This window comes from Mustelus asterias, chromosome 12, assembly GCF_964213995.1.
Source record: "Mustelus asterias chromosome 12, sMusAst1.hap1.1, whole genome shotgun sequence".
Classification (NCBI taxonomy): Eukaryota; Metazoa; Chordata; class Chondrichthyes; order Carcharhiniformes; family Triakidae; genus Mustelus; species Mustelus asterias.
Window position 1 is genome coordinate 35,348,882 of NC_135812.1, and position 14,923 is coordinate 35,363,804.

The following is a 14,923-nucleotide window of genomic DNA, read 5'->3' on the forward strand; positions in this document are numbered from 1 at the left end:
GTTCTTTGTTCTTTGTTGTTCAGATTAAAGTCCAACCAGTTTATTTGGTAGCACAAGCTTTCAGAGCGCTGCTCCTTCATTAAGTGAGTGGGAGTTCTGTTCACAAACAGGGCATATAAAGACACAAACTCAATTTACAAAATAATGGTTGGAATGCGAGTCTTTACAGGTAATCAAATCTTAAAGGTACAGACAATGTGAGTGGAGAGAGGATTAAGCACAGGTTAAAGAGATGTGCATTGTCTCCAGCCAGGACAGTTAGTGAGATTTTGCAAGCCCAGGCAAGTCGTGAGGGCACAGATAGTGCGACATCTGTAACCCCCACGACTTGCCTGAGCTTGCAAAATTTCTCTAACTGTTGTGGCTGGAGACAATACACATCTCTTTAACCTGTGCTTAACCCTCTCTCCACTCACATTGTCTGTACCTTTAAGACTTGATTACCTGTAAAGACTCTCGTTCCAACCATTATTTTGTAAATTGAATTTGTGTCTATATATGCCCTGTTTGTGAACAGAACTCCCACTCACCTGATGAAGGAGCAGTGCTCTGAAAGCTTGTGGCTTGTGCTATCAAACAAACCGGTTGGACTTTAACCTGGTGTTGTGATACTTACTGTGCATACTCCCTTCCACCTTCTTCCATTGGGAAAAAGATACAAAAGTCTAAGGTCACTTACCAACCGACACAAGAACAACTTCTTCTTGCTGCCATCATACTTTTGAATGGACCCACCTCGCACTAAGTTGATGTTTCTCTGCATCCTAGCTATGACTCTAACACTACATTCTCCAATCTCTCCTTTCCTTTTCTATGAACGGTATGCTTTGTATAACATGCAAGAAACAATACTTTTCACTGCATACTAATGCATGTGACAAATCAAATCAATCAACCAATGTGGTCTTAATAGAGTTTTGTATAGATTCTGTAACTCCAGACATAAAACCCAGTATTCCATTAACTTATTTTTTCTTGATCTTGTTCACCTGCAGTGCTGCTTTTAATGCATTGTAAGCACAAACCACAAATTCCTTCGCAGTTCCATATTACCCAACTGTCTTGCATTCCAAGTATCCATAATAGTAGGTTTTGTCTTCATAGAAACCCGACAGTGCAGAAGGAGGCCATTCGGCCCATCGAGTCTGCACCGACCACAATCCCCCCCTACATACCCACCCTACCCCCACATATTTACCCACTAATCCCTCTAACCTCCGCATCTCAGGACTCTAAGGGGCAATTTTTTTTAACCTGGCCAATCAACCTAACCCGCACATCTTTGGACTGGGAGGAAACCGGAGCACCCGGAGGAAACCCACGCAGACACGAGGAGAATGTGCAAACTCCACACAGACAGTGACCCAAGCCGGGAATCGAACCCAGGTTCCTGGAGCTGTGAAGCAGCAGTGCTAACCACTGTGCTACCGTGCCTGCATTTAAAGTAGTCTTTCAGGAATGTTTTGGTCAGTTTGAGGACTGTATCTCTTGCTGGATTTATTTGGTGGGCATTTCCTGGTGCAAGAAACTGCTGAATAAATGCAAATACCTTTTTGTCTTTAGGGGCCATCAGCAAGTGCAAACTACAGGGGATTAATTGCCTTCTTTTATTACATGTTCTCTCATGCAGCTAAGAATCTTTTAAGGAAGGCGCTGACTAGCCTGCTGAGTGCAAACACTGTAGAATTACTTCAGAGTAATGCATTAACCTGACAGAGGTGAAAAATGTTTCAATGAAGTGTTAATGGCAGTTTTAACCCAATTCAGTTTATTACATTCAATTAAACTTTTGAGATGTGAGTGTTGTTCACATGGGGCGCATTTATTTTGTGTTACTTTAAACCCAATGGCACAATTTTATGTAGCTTTTCCAGGGTCAGAAGTATTGATTATGGTGAAAGAATAATTTAAAACCCTGCATTTAAAGTAGTCCTGTTGCAATGCAGACAGTAAGTTGACTGTAAATGTTTTGCGGGTCTCTGTTCCTAAATTACATATTTTATATAAGCAAAACTTCATTTCATTCTCAGAATTATTTATTTATGCCTTCGATTTTAGTATTATTAATAAATTCAGGCCTCAGTCCCTCTAGTCCTATATCAAAATCATAGACATACACATTGAATTGAAGTGGTCCCCAAACAGAACCCAGGAGGCACTGATACATTCAACCACTGTCCGCATCCGGCATTAATTTCTACCCTGTTTACCCCCTCTCAGCAGTTTATACTCCAAACTGAGAGCACTGTTCTTGCTGGAATAAATACTGCTGCTTCTAATTATTTTCTTAATCTAAATATTCAGTAATTTCACAGTAATAACAATTACAAACTTTTCTCCTCCACAGGTGTCAAACTAGCTGACCTGTGATTATTCACTTTTGAAAATGGGTATTGTGTTGACAGCTTGAGTCTTCCAGTATGCACACCCTCTCAATAGTATTCTGACATATAATATCTACTACCTCCGTTGTTTCTCCCCCTTGAATCATATTTTCTATTTTTGTACATATTTTATAATTTCTCATTTTGTTTTTTCACAGGATTTACTTTCTTCCCAGTGTTCTATTTTGTGAACACAGAAGGATGCGTCACATGTAGGCTTAACACTGTAATGAAGTTACTGTGAAAATCCCCTAGTCGCCCCACTCCGGCACCTGTTCAGGTACACTGAGGGAAAATTTAGCATGCCCTACGCACCTAACCAGCACGTCTTTCGGATTGTGGGAGGAAACTGGAGCACCCAGAGGAAACCCACACAGGCACGGAGAGAACGTGCAGATTCTGCACAGACAGTGACCCAAGCTGAGAATCGAACATGGGTCCCTGCGCAGTGAGGAGGCAGTGCCAACTACTGTGCCATCCCATAATAAGTATCCCTGCTAACTTGTTTAATGTCTAATTATTCACCATCCTACCTTCACTGGGAGCCCACCTGACATTCAACTTTTTTCCTAATATGTTTATACAATATTATATTTTTGAAATTCATTCTTTACACTCTTTCCTGAAGAAACTTTTTTTGCACAATTTGCTAAACTTGTTTTTGTATTGCTGCCTTTTTTGTTTGGACATAGAAGTTCTCCCAAGGTGCACACACATTTAACTCATCATCTTGGTAGGCTTTTGTTGCCCATAAGTAGATGTAGCACTGCCTCTCCCATTTTATCTCAAAGATTATAAAACGATGCATCAAAAAACCTCAATTAACCATCAGGAATATTTGATTTGTATATTAGAAAAGAGAAGATTCAAGTTGTTTTTACTATTAGAGCTTGGAATCATTTAACCATGGCTGGCTATCGGGTAGGTATTTGAATAAAAAGCTGCAGAATAGATGGCAGCAATTGCATATCTGCCACCTGCCTGTAATTTCTAACTCAAAAAGTAACATTGTGAATGTTGGAATCATATTTTGAAATTAGAACGGAAAATACTTAGCAGGTCTGGCAGCATCTTATAGTTTCAGGTCGACGACCTTTAGAACTGGGAAAAGTTAGGCAGTAGCAAGAATATAAAAGCAATATTGGAAATCTGAAATAAAAACAGTGCTGGAAAAACTCAGCAGGTTTGGCATCTGCGTAGAGACAGACGTTTCGAGTCCAGTATGATGTAGAAAGAGTCATATTGGATTCGAAACGTTAACTCTAGTTATTTCTCCACAGATGCTGAATTTTTCCAGCAGCTTCTGTTTTTATTTTGGCCTGTAACAATGTAATTTCCATGACAGGATCCAAGTGCGCAACCCCAAAATTAAAGCCAAATTTGTCCATGAGATCACTTTCAGTGAACGTGAATCTAACTTTTGCAATATAGTTGTCCTAGCGATTTATCTAGTAGGACCGCATTTGTGAAGGAGACGGTTGTGTTGTGGAACTCGCTGTGAGCATTGGCCAGTTTGCTGTTCAATGTACAAATTGCCTGAGGTTGCAGTAGTTTATTGAGCGCTGAGTACGTGCACCTTGATTTCTCGTGCTTGGGTTGAATAGTCTGGCCTCCCTCCTTAAGGAATATTGATATTTTCATGGCCAATCTGAAGCTGCATCGTTGTTTTCGAGCCTATCAGCTGCAGGGGAGGGCAGTGCCTGAAAGCTGCAAAGTCTCTGCAGCTTGAAAAGTTTAGAGTTCACGCAACATAAATAGCCCATAAAATGTAGCGTCAGACACCCTGTTACATAAAGTGACCGTCCCGGGGTGGGGGAGGGGGAGGGGGGTAATACCTTTTGGGTGTCTCCCTGGGCTTTGGCCCGGGGGGGTGGGGGGGAGAGAGTTACATCTTTTGTTAGTACAGCACGATGGCTTGGGGCTGTCCATTGTTCCCAATTATTCAACACGTTTCTGTAGGGCTGGCCACGTCTCTCACGTTGTCTGTGCATTTGGAACACGTTGTACTGTAATCGGGGAGCTGACACGTCCTGCCATTCCAGGCTGCGCCTGCCCACGTCTTGTGGGTTGGGCATATGCAGTAAAAAACGCTGGAGAAAGTAGCAGTGTGAGCGGGTTAAACTGCAACCGATTGTCCGGTGAGTAAAAAAGCGAGGGCGTTGTATTTACTTTTGCATAATAATTAAATGTACATCTGCAACATTTATTGCACGATCTTAGTCCCCAAGTGCTTTACAGCTGCTCCTGGTAGTGGTCGTGCAGAACAGTCAGGGAAGTGAAAGCAAAGTAAGCATTTCTAGCCGTTCGAGATTTGTACATTTGCTGTGATACTCACCTTGCAGTGCACACTCAAAGATTCCTGGTCTCCGTAAACGGCTCAGGCAGAATAGATTCACTTCCGTCGTAACTTTGTAGAATGTATCTTTCACAAGTTTGGAAACATGGAAGACAAATGGTAAATTCGTAATGATTATGAAAAGGGTGCCCGTGCATACAGGAGATCCTCCTGGTGGCCATCGCAGTGCTTCGTTCTCATTTTAATTTTATTGTATGACATGGAAAAGGGAAAGGTTAAGGTATTAAATGATTGTTTTGTTTTATACAAATGGTCCAGTGACATTATTTTCCGTCAGTTGGACAGTCAGCAAACTGGTGGAAAAGCAATCGGATTGAAAATATTTGGTGCAAATACTACAATAAATCTAAATTGTTCAGGCGCCGAGTTAGGTCTCAACTTGGTATTAACTGGGACTGATACAGGTATAGTAGGAACAAATTATGAAACGAGAGCAGAACAGCTGTGCATGCACTTTGCCAAACTATTGTAATATGCAAATGCCTGTTAGCGTGAACCTCAATTTACAGATAAAGGGAATTCCTCACTATGTTGGTCTGACCCTAATGTAAATGCAAGTTGAACACTAGTAATGGAACAGATATAAATTTTCAGCATGTGTGTGAGATAAAATGAATGTGTATTCTGTGAACCTGAGGTCATTTTGCTCATATCACAAAAGGAGTAGCTTAGGACTATTTATCATAGTGTCGCTACAGTGCAGAAGGAGGCCATTCGGCACATTGGGTCTGCTGAGTATCTTACCTCGGCCCATTCCCCCCCCATCCTATCCCTGTAACCCCAAACATTTATCATGGCTAATCCATCTAACCTACACATCTTGGAACGCTAAGGGGCAATTTTTTTTTCTTTGGGTAAGCGTTCTCCAAGGCGGCCTTCACGACACACGACAACGCAGAATCGCTGAGCAGAAACTGATAGCCAAGTTCCGCACACGTGAGGAGGGCCTCAACCAGGATCTTGGGTTCATGTCACACTATCTGTAATCCCCACAACTTGCCTGAGCTTGCAAAATCTCACTAACTGTCCTGGCTGGAGACAATACACACCTCTTTAACGTGTACTTGGCCCTCTCTCCTTTACATTGTCTGTATCTTTAAGACTTGATTACTTGTAAAGACTCGCATTCCAACCATTATCTTATAAATTGAGTCTGTATCTGTATATGCCTCTGTTTGTGAACACAGCTCTTCACTCACCTGATGAAGGAGCCTGAGACACCGAAAGCTAGTGTTTCATTGGATTACGCGAGTTTGCTTTATTCATCCTTTCATATATTCACAATCAAAATCAGCAATAATTGGGACTGTAGTCCTGTAAACTGTCAAGATCGTTTTTTTAAAAAAAACATTAAGTAGTATAAGAAACTAAAGTCACTGTTGGACTTTAATCTGGTGTTGAGACATCTTACTGTGCTTAACCCCAATCCAACGCCGGCATCTCCACATCATGGCAATTTTTTTTACCATGGCCAATCCACCTTTGGCCTATGGGAGGAAACAGGAACATCTGGAGGAAATCCACGCAGACATGGAGAAAATGTGCAAACTCCACTCAGTCGTCCAAGGTTGGAATTGAACTGGGATCCCTGGTGCTGTGAGTTGGGGTGCATTATTGACCCCAATAATCACATTTTAATTTGATGTTTTTAAGTTTCCTTTGTACTTTGATTTCTGTTCGGGCTGTTCCCCCTCCTTTTTGGGGAGCTGCCCCTTTTACTTTGTCCTGATTTGATCTGAGTTTGTTTACTTGGTTTGGTTTGACCTAAAAAGAGGGCAGCAGTGCTAACCCCTGCATCACCATGCTGCCCTAATTAGGGACCAAACATTTATAATCCAAGTTCACAGCTAAATGTATATATATGCCCACATTATTTATGAACATTAACATGGGAGGTATACCACCTACTGCAGAAAGGAATGTAGAATTCTGAGTTCCTAAGGCACTGCTTGTAGTGTGCTATGCCTGGTTACAGACGGACACAATTCTGATGGCCTTGTGAACTCAAGATCTGGAAACCAGAGATTGAAAGCCTGTTATGAGTATTTGGTAATCAGTGAACACTCCTTTATGTTTCATTGGATTACGCGATTTTGCTTTATTCATCCTTTCATATATTCACAATCAAAATCAGCAATAATTGGGACTGTAGTCCTGTAAACTGTCAAGATTGTTTTTTTAAAAAAACATTAAGTAGTGTGAGTAACTAAAGTCAATGGTACAAAATGATCTGGAGCACTCAATCCACCTTGGCAAGCTTGCAGTGCAAAGGGATCATGTAGCTGCTATGCTCCCAGGATCCAGGCGCTGCTGGTACAGTTTGTTCAGTTAATCATTCATTGGGCACTCAGATGGCAAGACATTTGACAAGGGCACAGTCTGTGGCATGAAGTAATTGATATTGTATGATTGTTTCAAATGTAGTCTCAATCTTTATTTATTAATCACAAGTAGGCTTACATTACCATTGCAATTAAGTTACTGTGGAAATCACCTAGTCGCCACACTCCAACGCCTGTTTGGGTACTCTGAGGGAGAATTTAGCGTGGCCAATGCACCTAACCTGCACATCTTTTGGACTATGGGAGGAAACCAGAACACCCGGAGGAAACCCATGCAGGCACGGAGAGAATGTGCAAACTCCACACAGACAGTGACTCAAGCCTGGAATTGAATCCGGGTCCCTGGTGCTGTGAGGCCAGTAAGAAGTCTCACAACACCAGGTTAAAGTCCAACAGGTTTATTTGGTAGCAAACGCCATAAGCTTTCGGAGCACTGCCCCTTCGTCAGATGGAGTGGAAATGTGCTCTCAAACAGTGCAAACAGACAAAATCAAGTTGCAGAATACTGATTAGAATGCGAATCCTACAGCCAGCCAGGTCTTAAAGGTACAAACAATGTGGGTGGAGGGAACATTAAACACAGGTTAAAGAGATGTGTATTGTCTCCAGACAGAACAGCTAGTGAGATTCTGCAAGCCCAGGAGGCAAGCTGTGGGGGTTACTGATAGTGTGACATAAATCCAACATCCCGTCCTCATGTGTGCGGAACTTGGCTATCAGTTTCTGCTCAGCGACTCTGCGCTGCCGTGTGTCGTGAAGGCCGCCTTGGAGAACGCTTACCTGAAGATCCAAGGCTGAATGCCCGTGACTGCTGAAGTGCTCCCCCACAGGAAGAGAACAGTCTTGCCTGGTGATTGTCGAGCGGTGTTCATTCATCCGTTGTCGTAGCGTCTGCATGGTTTCCCCAATGTACCATGCCTCGGGAGGCATGGTACATTGTGAGGCAGCAGTGCTAACCACTGTGCAACCCCAATCTTTGCTTCAGATGTCTTCACTGTTGGGACTGTGCTGCTGATCATCTTTTGTATCACCACAGAGAATGTCAGTACAAGTTCACTTTGATTCACGTTTAATTACTTGACAAGAACAAGACAGGGTGATCTACAAGAATCCAGTCACCTTGACCTTGCAGTCTGCAAGGCTACAGTCCCAGTTGTTGCTGATTTTGATTGTGAGCACTCTTGGCAGATCATGTCAGAAGTCATTGAAAGTTTTTGATAGTACATTTCGACAGCTTAGTTCCGTTTTAATATTCACACAATGCAAAGGAGTGGTTTGTAGTTACGTGAAGTATCTCTGTCACTCCTGGTACAACATAATGTTTATATGGTGCTCTGGGATTATATTCTGTTATGTAATTCCATCGGAAGTATGCATACAAAAGGCACTATGTTACTGGTGTTCTGTTGCCCTGAGTATGTCAAATGGAGGAATTCAATACTGGAATCTGAATTCTTGATTTCATAGAGAATCATAGAATCATAGAAACCCTACAGTGCAGAAGGAGGCCATTCGGCCCATCGAGTCTGCACCGACCACAATCCCACCCAGGCACTACCCCCACATATTTTACCCGCTAATCCCTCTAACCTACGCATCCCAGGACTCTAAGGGGCAATTTTTTTTTTTAACCTGGCCAATCAACCTAACCCGCACATCTTTGGACTGTGGGAGGAAACCGGAGCACCCAGAGGAAACCCACGCAGACACGAGGAGAATGTGCAAACTCCACACAGACAGTGACCCGAGCCGGGAATCGAACCCGGGACCCTGGAGCTGTGAAGCAGCAGTGCTAACCACTGTGCTACCGTGCCGCCATGTCGAAAAAAAATCCAAATTCTTGAATGTCAGTGGATAAAAACATCGACATGCACAGAAACGCACAATCAGTCTTCGCCTAAAAAATTCCACACCATTGAACCTCATTGCTCAGTACTCCATCACAGCACCCAGCTGCACTTGAATGCTTTTAATGTCTTTGATTTTGCTACCTTAATTGTTATATTTTTTCAACCATATCAGTAAGCAAACCAGCTGCTTTCTCATTTTCCTAAAATTGATATTTACAAATTGAAAATGAGCCCTCATGACCTGACTTCACTTAAAATAATACTCTTGGTTTGCCTTATCAATCCCTTTGAACATTTCATATTCTTCAATAAGCCTCTTAAAAGTGTCGTGATTTAATCTCTCTAATCTTTCCTATTGCTCATCTCTTTTCCACTGAAAATCACTCTTGAAAGCAACTATGCCCATTTTGGTGTACAGTTCCCAAAGTTGAGTACAGCCATTTTACCGTGCAGTTACAGTCTCACTTTAGCATTGAAGAGTACAAAATTAACAAGTGTCAATCTGACTCTGAAATGCAGTGGTGCCCAATCCGACAGGGTGGTTCCCTCGTACCTGATACTATGTGGAGTATGATTTTGTGTGATGTCAAACGATGTCTCTTGGGGCTTCTGGCACTTTATAAATATGAGCAGTGTGATTCTTCTTGGGAGTGTTGTGAACAGAAGCAGAGGAAAAAGGTCATTAGGCCTCTGATCATTTGTGCAGAAAGACATTATGGTCCCCCATTATACAAATGACTGTTTCTTAAATGATTTGCATTTTGGCTTGACTACCCATATGTTCATTCAATGTGTTGTTCACTATTTATGTGCTGAATTTACTGACTTCAGTCCTAAATTAAAATTTTACTCTCTGATTTGATATTGTAAACACAGTAAGAAGCTTAACAACACCAGGTTAAAGTCCAACAGGTTTATTTGGTAGCAAAAGCCACACAAGCTTTCGAGGCTCTAAGCCCCTTCTTCAGGTGAGTGGGAATTCTGTTCACAAACAGAATTTATAAAGACAGACTCAATTTACATGAATGATGGTTGGAATGCGAATACTTACAACCAGGCAAGACTGTTCTCTTCCTGTTGGGGAGCACTTCAGCGGTCACGGGCATTCGGCCTCTGATATTCGGGTAAGCGTTCTCCAAGGCGGCCTTTGCGACACACGACAGCGCAGAGTCGCTGAGCAGAAACTGATAGCCAAGTTCCGCACACACAAGGACGGCCTCAACCGGGATATTGGGTTCATGTCACAATATTTGTAACTCCCACAGTTGCGTGGACCTGCAGAGTTTCACTGGCTGTCTTGTCTGGAGACAATACACATCTTTTTAGCCTGTCTTGATGCTCTCTCCACTCCCATTGTTTTGTTTCTTAAAGACTGGATTAGTTGTAAGTATTCGCATTCCAACCATTATTCATGTAAATTGAGTCTGTGTCTTTATAAATTCTGTTTGTGAACAGAATTCCCACTCACCTGAAGAAGGGGCTTAGAGCCTCGAAAGCTTGTGTGGCTTTTGCTACCAAATAAACCTGTTGGACTTTAACCTGGTGTTGTTAAACTTCTTACTGTGTTTACCCCAGTCCAACGCCGGCATCTCCACATCATTGATATTGTAAGCCACAGCACAAATTAGTATAGGATCAGGTGTAGTAGTTTGAGCACAATTCATGCTCTGAGCCTGCTCTGCCATTTAATGAGATCATTGCTGATCTGCGACCCAACTCCATATACAGTATCTGCCTTTACCCCAAAACTCTTGAAGTAGCATATGCTTTCTTAATTTTTTTTAGTCTTGCTTTAATGAGTGAAAAGTCTGAGTTTCTCCAGTCTTTCCTTGGGATCAGTCTCTCAACTCATGCTAGATACGTTTGCAGGGATCGAACATCTTCCGTGTGTCCCAAACTAGACGCATTGCTCCAGGTGTAGATTAACCAGCACACTTCAAGTTTGAGCATTACTTTTCTGTCTCCGTAGTTCGGACTTGCTTTACTTATTGTTGCTCTACAGTGATAAAGACATATTGAGTGCTGGGTCTACCTAAATGCTTTATTACTTTAAATTTCTTCTTTGGTTATTTTGACATTACTTGTGAAATACTCTGTTTGCTATCTTTCTGTTCTGTATTCTCTATTGCAAAATTGATCATTGTGTAAATATTCAGAGCTCTCATGGCAGGATTGCATTCACAGCCAGAGGCCTGGAGACTTGTTGGCTGTGAGCAGCTCCCTAAAACTAGAAGTCTCAAACTGCTAACTCAGTAGAAGTAAACCTCAAGTGCTGTATAACCAGTATAATTTTAACCTTCACTAACCTCTGTGTTTTTGTATTGGCCTAACTGAGTATAATACCTTAATAAAAGCAAAATATTGCAGATGCTGGAAATCTGAAATAGAAAGAGAAAGCACTGAAAAAACTCGGCAAGTCTGTCTGGCAGCATCTATAGAGAGAAAAAACATTAACGTTTTGAGTCCAATATGATTTATTTGGAACATATTACCTTTTTTATTATCTCTCCACACTGATTGAATTGCTCACACCGAGGAATCACCTGTTAGAGAAGAACTTGTATTTATATTGTGCCATTCACATCCTAAGTTGCTTCACTGCCAATGAATTACTTTTAAAAGTAGTTTGCAGACAAACATGGATGACAATTTCTCGACTGGGAGGTCTGAAGTTCCAGACTTGTTAATAGATGGTCTTTATAAGGAGTGAATTGGATAACTGAGACAAGTGTTTATTCAAAAACGTTGAGTGATTTTACACTTCATTGGCCCGGGGCTAAGAAAGAAGAAATCCATTCAGGTTCGTAGTTCTGATCATTATCTAGGAAAGTGTGGACTTTGGGTGAGGACAGGCTCTGAGATAGCAGTAATGGATGAATGGCCATAAAGCCCACTGATCCTGAGCTCACAAATAACAGGGAACTACTCATACCAGGTGCTAGAAGATTGCTGGCATCTTGGGAATTGTGAGCAAGCAAGACAGGATGTCTTCAGTCGATATGAGAAAAGGAATGGATATCAGATTGAAGGCTGACAGCCATCTCAGCAATCAGAAACAAACACTTCAGTTCTCATTTTGGCACTGCATTTTTTTTGCAAAAGTATGCTCCACACTGACACCACTGGTCAGATCTGTATGGAAGTAGAGCATTCACAAAGCATTTCTGTGATATTGTGGCAGGACTTTGCAATTTGCATGTTTATAACCAGCAATCTGATGAAAGTAAACAATGAAAAATAATAGTGATTTAAATAACATCTGACAAGCTGCTCATTTAATGTAAACTTGTGCCACATACCTTTTTTTACTTTTCCCTGATCCCTACAGCATTCATAATAGTGGTGGCAGGAAACCTGCTTCCAGGCGTCATTTAGTATTGCTGTAGCCAATGTAGTAGCTAAAAGATCTGTTCAATCAGCTGACAGACAGCTATCTGTCTCATCTCTTTCCTCAGGGTTCAAACCCCAAGTCTCATGCAGTGATCCATTAATACTCAGGAGTAATACAGTTTTAGTTTCATTGCTAACCATGACTATTCATCCAAAGATTTTCCTTGGGGTTTTCTGAATCTGTAAATGAGCTGTCCAACAAACACCCAAATCATCACTGTTCTCAAATCAATACTAGTCATTGTTTTATCTTTCAGGATCTCTGAAGTCTGAACAGTGGAACATAATTCTCTCCCTCTTTCCATCCTTTTGCAATCTAAAGGTTTTGCAAAATCCAAGTTTGCTGACATTTGATCATGACTTCCTAGTGTTAATCTCTTCAACTTGTTTCTAAATTAACTAGTGCCAATCTGACATTTTACATAACCTTTTGGCTAAGATCAAGCCCAAGATGGGGTGCAATGCCTTATCTTGTCAGCTTGAATCTTGTTTACCTCTCTTGAAGGGACCATGAATTGGATTTTGAATTTGGTTTTGGGAGCAAGTACGGAATGGGTTTGGGTCTGCCTGGTCCATTCTGAGCATTGGCTTAGTAGCTTTAAGGATGGAGTAAAACATTAAAAAAAAACTTGTTTCTAAGTTAATGACTGCACTGTGGGTCTTGGATTTTTACTTTGCTCAATTTAGAAACTAGAAGCAGGAGTAGGCCATTCGGCCCTTCGAGCCCGCTCCACCATTCATTTTGATCATGGCTGATCATCAAATCCAATATCCTGAATCCCCCCTCCTCCCATATCCCTTGATCCCTTCAGCACCAAGATCTATATCTAATTCTTGAAATCAGACAGTGTTTTGGCCTCAACTACATTCTGTGGTAGTGAATTCCACACATTCACCACCCTCTGGGTGAAGAAATTTCTCCTCACCTCAGTTCTAAAAGGTTTACCCCATATGCTCAAACTATGACCCCTAGTTCTGGACTCCTCCACCCTTGGGAACATTCTTTCTGAATCTAACCTATCTAACCCTGTTAGAATTTTATAAGTTTCTATGAGATCCCCTCTCACTCTTCTAAGCTCCTGTGAATATAATCCTAACCGACTTAGTCTTATATGACAGATCTCCCATTCCAGGAATGAGCCTAGTAAACCTTCGCTGTACTACCTCTATAGCAAGGACATTCTTCCTCAGACATCAAAATTGCGCACAGTATTCCAGATGTGGCCTCTCCAACACCCTATACAATTGCAGCAAAACATCCCTATCCCTATAGTCAAATCCTCTTGCTATGAAGGCCAACATACCATTTGCCACCTTTACTGCCCACTGTACTTGTGTGCTTACTTTCAGCAACTGATGTACGAGGACTCCAAGATCTCATTGAGTATCCACCTCTCTCAATTTACACCTATTCAAGTAATAATTTGTATTTCTATTATTGCTATCAAAGTGGATAACCTCACATTTATCCATATTATGCTGCACTCAGCCTGTCCAAATCACACTAAGGCATCTCTGCATCCTCCTCACAGCTCACCCTCCCACTCAATCTTGTATCATCTGCAAATTTGGAGATAATACATTCAGTTCTGTCTTCCAAATCATTAATATATAATGTGAACAGTTGGGGACCGAGCACAGATCTCTGTAGAACCCTACAAGTCACTGACTGCCAATCAGAAAAAGACTAATTTATGCCAACTCTTTGCTTCCTATCTGCTAACCAGCTTTCTATCCATCTCAAGACATTAAGTGCAATCCCATGTGCTTTAACTTTACATAGTAGTCTGTTATGTGAGACCTTGTCAAAAGCTTTCTAAAGGTTTAAATAGACCACATCCACTGGTTCTCCTTGGTCAACTCTACTAGCTACATCCTCAAAAAATTCCAATAGATTCGTCAAGCATGATTTCCCTTTTGTAAATCCATACTGACTTTGTCTGATTATACTACTGCCTTCCAAATGCCGAGTTATGAAATCCTTGATAATAGACTCTAGCAACTTCCCCAGTACCGACGTTGGGCTCACTGGTCTATTTGTAAGAAAAAAGTGAATTGCCGCTGAAATAGGTTCATTAACCCTGCATGAAACCAAATAGTTAGTTGGAAATCATGTTTCAGAGACTAAGTAATCGTGTTGAATTTGTTTGATTTGAGTTGCTCAAGAATCTGAATCATTGATTGAGTAAAAAAAAAATCAGGTGGAAGCTTATGAAGTTCAGATTATGGTAGAATGTGGTTCTTGTTATTGGCTGATAAACCTTCCTGATATGCAGTAGAACCTGTAGGGACATGAGGGAATGGTAGTTTGTTTTTTGTTTGGTAGCATTACAGGTCTCAGCACCAAGGAGGCCTGTTCTGTAACCTCTGGGTATTGCTAACAACACTAATGGAAGTTTTAGTTTTATAAAACCATTTATTGCTCAAAGACTTTGCACCTAAAACTAGAAAAATAAATTTCACTAAAAATCAAAGCTACCACATTGTCACTAAGATTTCAGTAAAGGATAACAGTTGCTTAATGAAATGTTTGGGCTTTGTGGTCTTGAACTGTAAAAGAAGCCAGGCAGTAAAATTATATGTTCCGAAACTTAGTTTGTG

General features: G+C 41.3%; 1 protein-coding gene across 5 annotated transcripts in view; it reads left to right on the forward strand.

Moving 5' to 3' along the window:
• The window catches only part of mtmr4 (myotubularin related protein 4), a 176,186-nt gene that overhangs the window by 41,525 nt on the left and 119,738 nt on the right, over window positions 1–14,923 (forward strand). For 2 of the 5 annotated variants that reach the window (XR_013499101.1, XM_078225027.1), the window contains exon 1: window positions 4,382–4,522. The exons of 2 other annotated variants lie outside the window; for them this stretch is intronic. The gene's annotated coding sequence lies outside the window, so the exon portion shown is untranslated. Of the gene's footprint in view, window positions 1–4,164; window positions 4,523–14,923 lie in introns of those variants that run through there. One more of the 5 variants, XM_078225023.1, reaches the window with a different exon arrangement.